The 14837-nt window shown below is 46.7% G+C and overlaps 1 protein-coding gene across 1 annotated transcript in view; it reads right to left on the bottom strand.

Annotated features, from left to right (window-relative positions):
• The window catches only part of LOC119457890 (uncharacterized), a 483998-nt gene that overhangs the window by 299469 nt on the left and 169692 nt on the right, over positions 1-14837 (bottom strand).

Genomic DNA, 14837 nt, shown 5'->3' with positions numbered 1-14837 from the left:
GCCATCTTTAAGTCTTATTTATTTTTTTAGCTGAATTAAAACGGTGGTAAGTGTTGTTAAAGACGGACACGACTTATTTATTGATTTACTTGCCAACTAGCTAGCTAGGTAGTTAATTAGTTAGTAATTAATAGGTTAGCGAATTATTTATGTAGCTAAATCAGCAGTTATTTAGCAAGTTAGTAAAGGAGTGAGTAAGTTAGCTAGTGAGTGGGTGAGTGAGTGAGTGAGTGAGTGAGTGAGTGAGTGAGTGAGTGATAAAGTTCTTATTTCTGCGGTTTTACGTGACAAAACCAGTTCTGATTATGAGGCACGCCATAGTGGAGGGCTCCGGATAAATTTGGACCACCTGGGGTTTTTAACGTGCACTACAAGGCAAGCACATGGGCGTTTTTGCATTTCGCCTCCATCGAAATGCAGCCGCAGCAGTTAGTTCTTTCTTTCTTTCTTTCTTTCTTTCTTTCTTTCTTTCTTTCTTTCTTAATTCTTTCTTAAATTCTTTCTTCCTTTAGTTAGTTATTCATTTAGTTGGTAAGTTACGACGAGCAAAGTGAGACAACAACAGCTATCGATGTAAAAAGAGCTACACAAGATTTCAACGCGTCGAATACTATTGTTCTTTGTTCTGACAGTGCGACCATTAAGGTAATATATTAAAAGGTAATTAATAACGACTGATCGCTCTGTTTACTAAGAACACAACTTATACTGGACGATTCTACCAGGAGGCTCATAACGACGTACACTTAGTCCAATCCGCACAAAAAGGCTTCGCAAATTGTTTTTAAAATTGCTGCCCCGTTAGTCGGGACACCCGGTGTAACAGTGAATGCTCTCGAGTGGTACAGAAACAATGTTGTTAATGCCAGCGTCACGCCACGCCAGCTATAACTTGTTCCAGCAAACCAGAGTGGTTATGCCGTGGGTTAGCCCGAATGACCTCGCGCACTCGTGTCAACATGGGACTCCCCGTGTACAGAGTCAAAGCTCCGCGCATTCCCGTGGCTTCGCGCCCACATCGCGTTCACCGTATACAACCGACCGCGAGAGCGGCCATCCATCAAGTCGAGACTCTGCGAGAAGCGGCGAGGGAAAAAAAAATACTGAGAAAGAAATCGGCCCGAGCGACGGGAGCTGTTACAACGCGGCGGGACCCGGTCATTAATGAAGACGGAACACCGCGCCAGAGTAATGCATATAGGAAGGAAGGAACGAACAATGAAATAAGTAAGGTCACGTGGCTAGAGAGAGAAAGAAAAAAAAATAGAGAAATTGAGTGACGGAGAAGGATGAGAAAAAAAGAAAGAAAGAAAGAAGAGACAAGCGAGAACAAACCACGTGACAACAATCACGGCCGACACGGCGAACTACAAACACGACGAACTCTCGGCAACGTATACGAGGGACCACAGGCGCATTAAGCGCTGACGCTAAGTCAACAGCGCCCAGCTGCACGCAAAAAAGAAAAGAACGAGAAAAATTCAAAGAAAGAAAGAAAGAAAGAAAGAAAGAAAGAAAGAAAGAAGAAAGAAAGAAAGGACATGGTGATGGGCGGTCTGTTCTTAATTGCTACACACCTGTCTGTACATACCTGACACAACGTTTTACGCAGCAGAAACACTCATTTGCCTCGCGAGCGTGCGAGACGAAGGAAAAACGAGAAAAAGATAGCAGTTCGGAGTGATGGACTGTTTAGGTAAGCGGCGTTTCAGCGTACACATGTCCCTTTCTGTTTTGGGTTGTTACGCAGCGCAATCTGAATCAATTTGCGCGCGGCAACGCACCGACGCTGTAACAGAGGACGTGATGGTGCGTATTTATGACAAAAAGGAAAGTTGTAACGACAGAACTGTTCGTAAGAGTAGGTCTTAGCCAATAGTGACGTAGGGCATAACATTAGCGATGGGCTGCCAGCCATTGGCAGACAGCTATTAGGACCGACAACCTTTGTGAATACGACTCCAGGTCCTGGATTCGCAATAAAAGCTTTTACGCAAGAATTGTTCGTAAAAGCCAATAATAGCCATTTTTATAGCCGGACATATTAGTGACGGTGGCGTACCGATTTAAATTGGCTCTTACGGACCAAGGCCTGTATTCGCATAAAAATTACTTAACCCCGAACTCTTCGCAAAAGCAGTTCCTTGACAATCATGATGTCGAAGAGACTATCAGTGAAGTCAGGGCAAGCAGCTCTTGCTAATTACAAGCTTTGTGATTCTGGCTGCAGATGGCGGCGTTGTAGTGCACGCTGTGGTAACTGGCCCATGGTATCGTCAATGGGACCACGCTACGATAAAACCTAACCGCCGAAATTAGTTTTATTAATATTCAGGTGTGTAGCCTCTGTATCGGCGAACCTTGCAAAGATTACGCTAGAACAAAATCATTCTCCAGCGACGATCAACCCTGGAAACTTTCAAGCCAAACTGGGCTTTCCCAAGCGTGTAACTTTTCGGACTCAAACGCAATTACGAATGAACTTTTCAGCCAGATCTTTATGCTTGCTCCTCCTAGCCTACAAATAGCCTCCACTTCCATCACAAGCATTAAGTTAAAACACCTTCCTGCTTTATTCCTCAGCTAATTGTTTGTGTACTATCTAGACAATGCAAACGACCAGGCTTCTGTCGCGAGCACGCCTGGGCGCGTTTCAGAACAGTCTCTACCCCAAAGGTCTCCGTAAATTGCGACAAACCTAAGGCTGCCCATTTCGTCTCCATCAGTAGCGACTGCAGCCGATATAACTGCGTAGATGATGTCTTAATGCTTACCTTTCTTTTTTCTCCAATTTCACGTTGAAATGTTATATCTACGAAACGTCGGGCACCAAGTGCGTATTCATTCTACTATACAAGCCTGCGAGTGCCAGAAGTACTCGTGTTTGCACCCCTCTTAAGATGCACTCTGTGCGCCCTTGTCCCGAAGTGGTCTGCATGACAACAGTCGTTACGACAAGGCCTCCAGGGGACGCCAGAATCGCAAGCGGGGAAGATGAGAGTAAGGAGGCTGGAGCGATTTGGGGACCTGAGTGGCCGTGTGTCTGTGTGTGTGGAAGGGGGGAGGGAGGGGATTCGCTACAAGAGCCTGCAAATTCGATTAGGGACCGATTGCGTCGGAGCGCGCAGTCGCCACGGGAAAACATAGCTCGTTAGCGTCCGATTAGCGTTTACTCTCCTGGCCGCGAGAGGGCGCTCTCTCCTTTCCCTGCTCTCGCGCACTCTCGCGAGCGTTCTCTGAACAACGCCAGCCATACCCCCTTTCCCCCGTCTGCATTAGGCCCTTTATGAGGACACCACTTAAAAGGAGAAGACACGTAGTTGGAGGCATAGTGATACGATGCCCGGCAGGCGGAAAATTTCGGTTGTTTGGCGTAATAACCGGGTAACCTGCAGATAAGCGGTTCATGCTGAATATCGCGCGCAGCCGTGGAAATTACCGACACTGATATTGCGAAGTTCCTGCTTGGCCCTCAGGAGGTCATTCCAGTGCGGGCGATGTACTTCTGTTTCCTCGTCTGTCCGTTATCTGCAGAGAGCAGTTGTTATTGCTGGAGAGCATCGTTTGCTGCCGAAGGGAATCGTCTGTTTCTGGTATTGAGCAAACGCGTGAGCCGAAGTGGGGGGGGGGGGGTCTGGGTCCGTATAGACAGAAACGTTCTGCTAAAACCGCCAATTCCAGCAAATCATGTTAGAGGACATGTTATTAGTGAAGGCCGCCGACCGATGGCTAAGAGCACAGACGAACAGCAAGCCTTCTGAATTCGGCTCCTGGATTGTCTGCAGTCGTTGTTCATCTTCCTGCAGTATGGATTGCTTCAAATAAACCACTTGTGGTTGTCATTTGTCATCAATAAAGTGTATGCAACCGGCAAAAATCTCGCTCTAAAATTGCATGGCGTATGTAGACACGCGAAGAATGCTGAATGCAACATAAATGTCTCAAAGGCTGCGTCCTCTGAAAATTGTTTGTTCTCGTTCTTGACTGAACACGCACATGTGGGCAGAACTGGGGCATCTAGATCGTCTGCCGCTATTAAAGTTAGTTTCAATTAAATAACCTAGCTATTGCTGTGGTCAGCGATAGATGAAGTCTACGTACTGAACAAAAATCTCATTGCAAGTTTGCACAGCATATGTGGAACACATTTTTCTTCTAATACAACATGAATTAAACCATGCTCCTCGGCAGAAATCTTCGGTCGACTGCACATAGAATGGCGGGAGCGCTGCTGAAGACCCTTTTTTCGCACAATTTTATACGTTCTTGGTTAAATGCGCTTAGATAAAACCTCAGAATACTTATCCGTTCTAGTTAAGCGTTATACAACGAAATTCTCCCTAAGAAATGTAAAATTTCCATTGTAAAGATGAGAGCATGTTTCTACTTAACGAAACCTGACCGAAACAATTTCTTTCTTTATTACATACTGCCGAGCTAGTTAAGCCAGAGCTTCGCTGCACCAAAAACACCGCGGTGGGCTAGATTTGCATGCTAACTAGGCGATTTACATGCAAAATACATAACAGAGTGAATCTGTTACCCGTACACTCGTTTCCCCGTACACTCGTTTCTAAACTAAGGGACGCGGATTTGTTCCGGCTTGATTTACTACTGAGACACAAGTATATATATATTTTTTACATGAAACCTAGCACACAAACTTACTTCGAATGTTTGAGCACTGCGTCAGAGACCATTACCTCTTTACATCGCAATTTATTTTCTCCCCAAAACAGCTTAACTGTCTGTAGTTAGCCTCGATGCAGTCCCACTCGTATGCTTGTAAATTTAACTTCTTAATACTTTTAGATGCGCACAACGAACAGCATTACTTTTAGTGGATTGTAGAGATTAGGTAACTGGAACGTCCAGACTTTGCACCAGCCGCAATCTGTTTCTGGCGTAAACTTTATTTTTTTTAAGGAAAGTAGGTGAGAACAGAACGAAAAAAAAATACATATATAGGAAAACGTACATTTTTCCGCTGTGTTGATATTTATGGTTCCGTTTCTTTCCTTTCTTTCTTTCTTTCTTTCTTTCTTTCTTTCTTTCTTTCTTTCTTTCTTTCTTTCTTTCTTTCTTTCTTTCTTTCTTTCTTTCTTTCTTTCTTTCTTTCTTTCTTTCTTTTTGAAAGTGCTCACACGAAAGAAGTTTCTTAATCGCGAGGCAGCTTCTCTGCACTATACCTTGCTTCACCTTAGTGACCCGTCTTGTAGTCTTAAACGTAAAACAAAAGCCAAGCGCTGACCAGTCGTCTACGGCAAGGCAGTTATGCTCATCGTAACTTCACGACATCAAACTTCCGAGACTGCACCTGAACTTTTGATAAACTACGAGCCACCACCCATCGCCAAAGCAGAGGAAGAGCTGGAGCACTGCAGTGAAGCTGGTCTCTCCGTCATGAACGGGGGACGTGAGGGTCCACTCAACGCTCAACTAGCTGAGGATCCCAAAAAACTACCCGCCGCCACGCAAGGCGCGGCGTTCTTTTCTTCAGCAATAGCTGAACTTTTCACAAGACACAGGGCTGGACGCGCGGCCTTAGAAACTGCAGCAACCGGACGGACTTCTACATAAGCACTCCCTCCTCTTCATCATCGTCAGCCATCGTTGTTTGTCCTCCCCGTCTAGTGCAGAGGGGCGAGAAAGAATAAGCTATAGCTCAGGCGAACGCCTTCTGTTTTTCTTAAACTCTCTCTTTCTCTCTCTCGAGTTCAGCTAACGTAATCCTCAACCCGCTACGACAAGCGGGCCACGTGGCTGGCGCACTGTACATCCCAGTCTCGCACAACGGGCGTGAAACACACAGGAGGGCGTGGACCACGGCTTGGTCCCGGTGCTTGCTCGAAAAAAGTGTACCACTTAACCGAGAAAGGTGGACTCGACAACCAAGTAAGGAAGGTGGATTGGGGGAGAGGGGGAGGGGTTAGGAAATGGGCTCGTAAGAGGCCCGGGCTGCTGGCGCCACAGTAAAACACAGACGCGAAGTCGCGAGTACGACCAGGAGACGGGGCCTCTCAGCGAGATTGGGACCTCAGCCAGACCTCGGCGGGCCGGCAAACCCAAGAACCGTAGAAAGCGTGCGAGCACGCCTTTCTCTCAGGCCTGCGTTGAACACGGAACGATGTAGAGACGCTCAACAACACGGGTCCCATGCATCGAAGAGAGAGAGAGAGAGCATTCCAAAAAAAGGGGGCGTGCTGCTTCGATAGTTTCGACGCCAGCGAACGGGACGAGCTAGCCATATAGAGACAACTATGCCAGCTCGCAGATGCGCCAACAACAGACAACGATTCGAAAAAAAAAAACCGCAGAACGAAGAAAAGGCGCGGAACCAAAAAAAGAAAAAAAGGCGCGGAAGTGGAAGAAGGGAAACAGAAAGGCGGAAACGACGAGATTGTGTAGTAAAGAAAAAAGAAACGGAAGCAAACAAAGAAAAGAAAGAGAAGAAAGGTCGTACGCGTAAGGTATCGTTTCTTCTTTTTCTTGCTTCCTGCCACGCCAATATATACGCTTACGGCGCGCTGGTGGCGTACGCACAATTTTGTCGGATTACGAGAGCGGAAGGGTGGAATGAACGGAGAAGAATGGAGGCTATTACTTGCGACGCCGAGAGATAAGCAAAGAGAAAAAAAAAAGGAAACAAAGATACATACAGAGATAGAGAGATGGAAACGCTGCGAAGCATCGCGGAAGAAGATTGCGTATAACGGAGACCGAGACAGAGAGAAAAAAAGAAGATAGAAGTAGAGAAAAGAAAGAGCGACAGAAGGCCCACACCATCAATTCATCTTTTCAAGAAGCGCCTCCTCTTCACCGTCCACCTACTCCGGGAGACGCGCAAGGCGCGCGTTTGTGTTTCGAGCAACAAAAGCGCGCGCTCGGTCGCTGGTCTCGATGCACGGCAGTGCGATCTCCTCGACATCGATGCCCCAACTAAGAATACGAAGAAGTTAGGAAGAGAGACGATTGCAACAAATACGAGGAGTTCGGAGACTCCCTATAGTTTGTCTCTCTATCGGTTCCAGACTTAAAAGGTCTTTCGCCCCCCCCCCCCCCCCTTTCTCTTCGCCACTCTTTTGTTTTCCTCCTAAGCTCGGCATCTCGATGCTTCTCGTCCAACCCCCCCCCCCCCCCCCCTCTCTATTTCTTTCATTTCGTCCCTGACATTTATTGTTTGTTTGTTATTTTTCTGTCACGAGCAGGAGACGAAGACGTGGAGGAGAGGCGAAGCGATCGCCTCACGGAAAGCAAGACGGGGTTGTGGGCGTTAGGGGGGGGGGGGGGGGGCGGCTTCCAATCGTCATCGGCATCATTTATCTCCGTCCGCCATCTCTCGGTGTCCGGGCGGTGAACGCGTGCGCAACACCGACTGCCATTACCGCGAGCGAGGGGAGGGGTGGCGCGGCGCGAAAATCCCCGAATTTCAGCGAGGCGCGCGTACCGCGTCCGACGACGTGCTTCTGCGTGGGGATCACGAAAACGACCCGTTGGTTCACCCCACTGCGGTAACCCCCCTCCCCCCTCCCACCTACCCCCTTCCGAAGATCCCTTTCATCGACGCACAGTTCGCACGAAGCGTGACAAACCGTTTCATCGACGATTTCGCCGGGGATGTTGAAAGACAAACTGCGGCTTCGATGCGTGGCGCACTGTCAGGGACGAAAGTAAATGGTGGCGGAAACTTTGGCGCCCTGTTGAAGCGTTCGTGCTTTAACTCATTAACCCTGTCAGTGTCACTGACGTACCGGTACGTTTCCGGGTTTCTGGACCGTGGTGTTCCTTTTGACATACTTTTTGTCACAGAGGAATGTGAGGAGAACGTCAAACAGGCATTTCCCTTTATCCGTGTCATATTTTTTTTCTTCATTTCTGCCCAACCAAAATTAAACGGCCATATTGTTTTTATAATATGTGAGAAAAAAACCTGACGCTGGGTGTGCGTCACTTCTGAAAAAAAAAAACACACACACACAATGAAAGGTTAAGTAACGGTGTACATGTGCACGACTTGATTTTGGCAGTTCTGTCCCATGGCTCGAAAACTATATATATATATATGCTTGAAACAGTACTGACGAAACATTATAGACCCAAGATTTATTCGCGTGAAATGAAGGTGAAGGTCCAAGACGTCGAAACTCTAGAAGGAATGCTGGCAAGCCCTCAGAGCTCCCTCTATAATTTAGTACAGCCGCTTTTCTTAACAACTACTTTAGATTTCAATTCGCAGAAGGTGTATTTCTCGTGACGTCAGTGCACTGAATGTAGTCACGTAGGAGCAGGACATTGCGGCGTTTCTGAGGTTGGCCAGTATTCCGCTTTAGGGTTCCTACATCCCGGATCTTGACCTAATGGGACAAGAAAAAATTTTTTTTTGAGTAGGAAGATATTGCATCAATGCAGGTTTACACTGCCAGGAAACTGAAACCTCTGCTTCCGAGCAGACACAGTCACAATCTTTAATGCGCAGTCGCCGTAAGATCTTCTTCCTGCTGGGCACACCACACGTGACACAAATAAGACAGCAGCTCGGCTTCAAGCACAACGAGATAAAGCAAAGAAGAAAAACAACTATTCTAAATATAGCGTCGCATATTACTAATATATTACGGGACAACGTTTGCTTACTGACAGAAAAAAAAGGTAGTACTACGAATAATGCTTCGTGGGGATCTAATAAAGTTGCACGGGCGATCGGTGTTCGCAACACAGCGGCATTCTGCGGCCTGTCTATGTAGCCGCCTAACAAGTATCGGCAGCTGCAGGATGTACGCGACGTGCATCGTCTATACGACGAAAGTAGCGGGGAGCACCCTTAATGACTTGAATATTGCGGTTCGCCGAACTAAGCCCTTCGGGCCCAGAATCGCCGAGATTGGATCGCAATATTCTCGGTCGGTGTATCGCGCGAGCTAAACTAATAAGTGACAAAAATGCATAATAAAATATTGAGAGCAAAGGCAGTGAGACTCAGAATTCCTAATAGGCTGTATATGGTGGCATGAGCATGTTCTCTCAAGTGAGACAAGGGCTAAGCTCATATGCGAGGCAACCGGAATGGTCTTTCTGGATCACGCACGAAGTAGCCACATGAAGAAGTAGATGAAGTAGTAGTAGTAGTAGTAGTAGTAGTAGTAGTAGTAGTAGTAGTAGTAGTAGTAGTAGTAGTAGTAGTAGTAGTAGTAGTAGTAGTAGTAGTAGTAGTAGTAGTAGTAGCAGTAGTAGTAGTAGTAGTAGCAGTAGTAGTAGCAGCAGTAATAGTAGTAGCAGCAGTAGTACATAGTTGTTGTTTTGTTTGTTGCTGCGGTAATGGCGGTGGTAGACGTTGCTGGCCAACCTATCAGGCCACAAAGCAGAGAATCCACAACGGCGCACAAAAGGTATTTACAAAGCAAGGTTGGCTTCCCCTGGTCCTTGTTATTCCATAATCGTGTACAAAATATGAGACGCATATAGAGTGAAAATTCGTCTGCCTTCGCACGACATTTTTACTCCCAGCCCAGCTGCCGTCCCGTTCACTGCTTTCTTTCACAGCAGCGCTCATCGCCCTATATTCGATTGGATGAAGGTACAACTGGAGCAAACGTACTCTCGACACAAGTCGTGATATCAGTTATCACTATACTATCACTATACCAAAGTTGGCACTTCGGTAAACGCATTCCCAGAAGGCATAGAACTAAGCATCTAAGCAGGCGTCTAAAGAGCGGATAGATACGTTTCAGAGATTTAAGTCTAGAACGAAACAAAACGAAATAAAAAAAGAAAAGGAAAAAAAGAAAGGTGGAAAACCGAAAGCGAAGAAGACGAGTGACCGTCGCGAACTTTTGTGACATCCCCTGCGGGGTGTCTTTCAATTGCTAAACGCACACGCGCACGCCCCACGCAGAGAACGCATCAGCGAAACTGCGGCTATTAAGAACAGCAAACGGAGAAAGCTCACGGAGACGCTCTTCTCAAGACCGAATGCCATCCCACTCACCCCGCCCGTGTCTTCTCGATTCTTCGTATTTCTCTAATAACTTTTTTCTTCGCTATCTCTTCCGCCGATCTTGTGCGCGTTTAGCGGCGACCGCCACGGTTACCGAGCTTTCCTTTCTCTCGATTTTTTTTCCGGTTGACGTGCAACGGGAGAAAACGATTCAGCGACGCGGACAAAACGATGAAGGCGATGTTTATCACGGCAGGCCAACCGTGCTATCACTTCCATCCCCAGCGGACGGTCACGTCACCCCGTGCGGCTTGCTTCCTCCCGGCCGGGCGGCACGGGACGAAGAAGAGCCCAGCCCCGAAACAAGGCGGGCGTCACGAGAAGAGAGGACGCACGGAAAAAGTAACAGCTTGCCCGCTTCCCCCTTCCGCCAAGCAATGCCGGAGAAAAAAAAAAACTTTGAAGCCCCTTCCCTCTCTTCTCCATCCTTCCGCCCTCAGTGGATGTTGCACAGTGTGGCTAGATGAGGGAGAGGGAGTAGAAGGAGGAAAAAGGACGAGTTAGAGGAGCACGATCTCGCCATCGATCACGACACGCTCTTGCAAGCTGAGGCGTGAGGAGGTAGCACCGTAGAAAAAAAGAAAAGAAAAAGGAGGTGAGGAGGTGAGATAGATACAAAGAGACGACGTTGCAACTTGCGCGAGTAGCTGTTCCTATATATATATATTTCTTGGCGCGTAAGAAAGGAGAGAAAAGTAAGCGTGGAGGGAAAGAAAGGGATACGCGCTCTTTGGAGACGGACTCGGAAAACCATTCGACAACACGCTGATGGAGACGAAGGACGTGTGAGACTCGGGTGGAGGCAGGAATACCGAGACAGCATACTCTCTCTCTCTCTCTCGCTATTTTTTCTTATTTTTCTTTTGTTTTTGTGTGTGTGCGTGTGGCCCTCACCGACGCGATGTTGTGACAGGACGCTTGATGAGAAAGATTTGGCCCCGAAAATTGCCCGGGAATAATAGCGCTCGCGCGTCTGGTTTGGCAGCCGGATTCGGCGGCAAATGGAAAGAACGACGTGTGTGACGAATGGCTCCGCGTGAAATGAGCGACTTTGACGCGGAGATGAGGAATCCGTCGGGAACGGCGGTTGGTTGCGTGGCGGCTAGCTGTTTCGGCTAACGGACGGGATTTCCTCTTATACCACAAAATACCTTGTGCTTTTAACATCTCTGCATCTACGACACCTTGAATTTCTTAACTGCTGCCAAACTTGCGCATTTTTTCGGTCAAACGTATTTGTTTTCTCGCAATTATACTCGCTTATTGACTATTGTTAGTAGGGGCTGACGGGGTGGCTTTGGTAGCATTGAATTGTTTCGCTGTACTTCCTGTAAAGCGTGCTCCCAGGCAAGCTACGCTGCTCATTAGGAAGCCAACTTTAAAAGGGCGGAATCGGAAAGCGCCGCCGTGGTCGTAAATTCAAAGCGATTCTTTGTGCCCAGGAGCAGAACAAAAAGCCATTGTCATGATCTCCACTATGTATATAGCGCATGGCGATCACGTGATCATTGTTGTGAGACTGAGTTCTGAGCCACGAATGCTTATGTCACCGTGGGTGATTGCAGTACTTATATTAAATAAATAAATAAATAAATAAATAAATAAATAAATAAATAAATAAATAAATAAATAAATAAATAAATAAATAAATAAATAAATAAATAACAACGATGGCGACTGTATCGAAAAATAAATACAGAATCGGAGCTCACCGAAGTTCGCGATCTTGCATAGCTGCATTGCATTTCGCTAACAAGTATGTCGAATCCTAATGCACTCCAAAAACAGCGGAGTGCTAGAACACCTTTTTGCAGTAACAACTGCTTGTCTGGCTCCGTATTAGAAGATAGACAGTGAGAGAGAACATAGAAAAAGGCGGGGATGTCAACCAGAGGCAGTTCTGGTCGTCTACCCTGCACGGGGGTAAGGGGTAATGGTACAGACACAGAGAGAGAGAGAGAGAGACTATCGCAAACGAGTTAAACCACACATGCAATCCGGCGATAACAACGGCAGCAGGCAGTAGTCTGAAAGTGTGTTATCGAGTCCCGTGGGCCTCAGAAACATCAGCAACGCAGCTATTTAGCCTTATGCGTGGAGTTCCTTTCGGAGTACTGTCCTAGCACGTCTTGTTCTGATATTGTACGATTGTCTAGTCCACCAAAGAAAACCCTTGTAACTCCTGGTGCAATGCGTATGCCCTGTTTGCAGGTAGTAGGAGTAACCATGCTCCAGAGGTTTACACGGGAAGTGTCGAAAATGCAGGTAAACAAGGGGTCCGGCGCTAACTCCGGCGTAAAGCAGTTATCGGTGCTGATTCAGTTCTTCGAGTGTCCGAACACTTTTGTTCACGCGGTCGGCCCTTTGTTCGCTTACACTATGACTTCGAATGCTCTTGGAGTGCACGTAACTAGAAGCTGTTAGTTAGGATAGTAAAATTATAATAAAACACCAAACCATCATGCATCAGCTTGTTGCAAGACGAACCACTTCGGTCACATGTTTATGTTTAAGTGTATTTAAAATACCTGAGAGGTCATTAACTGACATTTAGTAAGGAGAGTTACGCTGCATGTTACTTCAAGAGCAAGTAACAATAGTAATTGCGGAGAATACAAAAATAAAACACACATCTTATACATGTATAGGGTGTTAGCTATATATAATGATGGACAGAGAACGGCTACACAGAACCAATAAAATATAGCTGGACAACAGGTACAGTATTGGAAAATGTTACTGTCAGTGTTAACAAAAACTTGATTTAGCTTATTACGAAAGGCGTCACGATTAGATATGGACCCGATGTAACCAGGAATACTATCGTGTGTTACCGGTTCGTTTCCGAAGATACGGGTGAAGCTTTTGATATTATGAAAGCGACGCGGCATACGTTTGAAGAGGCACTAGTCGGAATCGACCGCCAGGAACGTACCTATGAAACAGAAAGAATAAAAGAAATCTTTAATTCAGCTTCATCACTGATTATTCGTGTCAGCGAAAACGAGGATACCGTTTTGGTAGGAGAAAGCCAAACGGCAAGAATCCTCTCTCATAGATCAACGAGATAAGGAAGGGTTCAGCTACAGATGCGGGCTCGAGAACCAAGCCAACTGCATCCCGCTAACAAATTATGGGCTTAGCCTCCTTTTCTTATCACTGGGGTGGCGTCCTGAAACTGCTCGATTAAGCCCTTTTACTCTATCTGATCAAGTTGACCGTGCACTTCCTGCCAAGAAATGGCAACAAATATCCCGTGAATCGCCCTATATTCGTTTGCTCTTGCTTGTATTTTCTTTCTCTTTGTCTCTTCTTTCTTGACTTGGGTTCGAGTGGATCTTGAATCGGCCAGAATGGCATAAAGCCAACTGCGGGCCCGGCACGCCAGCTTAAGCCCGCGGCATTCTGAAAGCGAACCTCGAATCCCGCTACGGGCTCCGTACTAAGTGCTGCAGGGGACATCCGAGTCGGAATGGTTTCTTATATCTCGTGACCCGATCTCGACCGAGCCGCTTTTGGCGTCGAAACGCGACACGCTCGTTAAACAATGGGGATTACTTTGTCTCTAAGACGAGGTCGTAACGAGTCGGATTGACCTTCGCGTTGAGCATACCCGCAGCTCTAACAAGATGACACAAAAATTCCAGAATGCCATATCATTAACCATCCTTCTGAATTAGAGTACCTTGTCGTATCCAGAGTTTAATTGCATTCCATTCCGTTATTTCAGCACTCATTCCTTACAAATGGCAAAGTGAAATGCCAGGAGGAGGGCAAAACGCCGCTCCTTTACCGGCTTGACAACGGCCCTTGCCACTATCGTATTTGGCAGCAGACACTTTGGATACATTGGTCATATGTAAATGCACGGGAAAACACGCGTACTACGGTGTACATATAAGTCTCAACAGCATCTAAACGTCATACGTCTCAGACAAATCGTTTAGGTTATTCGCACAACACACAATAATAGTTCTCCACTGATTGTGAAACTAAGCAGCTTGATTCTTCTAAATAGCTGATGACTTGACACAGATCAAAGCTTAATGATATGTGGGTCGATTCTCGAGCAATTCTGCGCATGGACTGCAGAAGCAACACTACGAAAGCTACGCTTCAAACATGGCTGAAGTGTTTCGAGAACGCGATCCTATCCCGGTCTAAAAGTGTGGTCAAAACAGCGTTTGTTCGTATACCCATGCTCGACATTCTCCCCTGTTCTCCGCCTCCTTCTATTATTGCATTGGCATGTTGCATTGTACTTCGCGGACTTCCCTGCGCAAACGCAGAAAAGCGTCAGCGCCACTCTTCTGCGCCGGCAGCTTTCTTTTCGGCTGCCCGCAACACGCGACAACCTAAGACACGTTTTCGCAAGCAAGCCGGAACGATGTAAACGCACAAAGCAAGAATACTCATCGAAGAAAACAAGGAAGAGAAAAAAAAAACGATAGGAAAGGTTCTTTTTTTTTCTGCAGTGGCTATTCCTACCTCCTTTGTTCCCACACTTACCAAACAACGTCCACAGGAACGCGGAACACCCGGCAAAGGAGCATTTTCATTTCGCTTATCTTTTCGCCCGTCCGAGTGATCCGAAGAAAAGGCTGTCGTCGTTGCGTAAACATTGAGAGAGAGACTAAGAGATTCGACAGGCCCCATCGCGCTTTTATCGAAAGCGGCAGCCAGCGTCGCAGCGCGGGATATGTTACTCGAACAGGCTTTCGAGTGTAGTATGCTTTCATACTCCTCTTTCACTTCCTCTTAGTGGCGCAGTAAGGAAATAAAAAGCGGGTTTCTTTCGCGACGGCATTACGAACAGAATACACGAAACAAACAAAACAAG

This window comes from Dermacentor silvarum, chromosome 7 (assembly GCF_013339745.2).
Source record: "Dermacentor silvarum isolate Dsil-2018 chromosome 7, BIME_Dsil_1.4, whole genome shotgun sequence".
In the NCBI taxonomy this organism is placed as follows: Eukaryota; Metazoa; Arthropoda; class Arachnida; order Ixodida; family Ixodidae; genus Dermacentor; species Dermacentor silvarum.
Note: the sequence above shows the minus strand (reverse complement) of the source record. Positions and strands in the feature narration are given on the sequence as shown.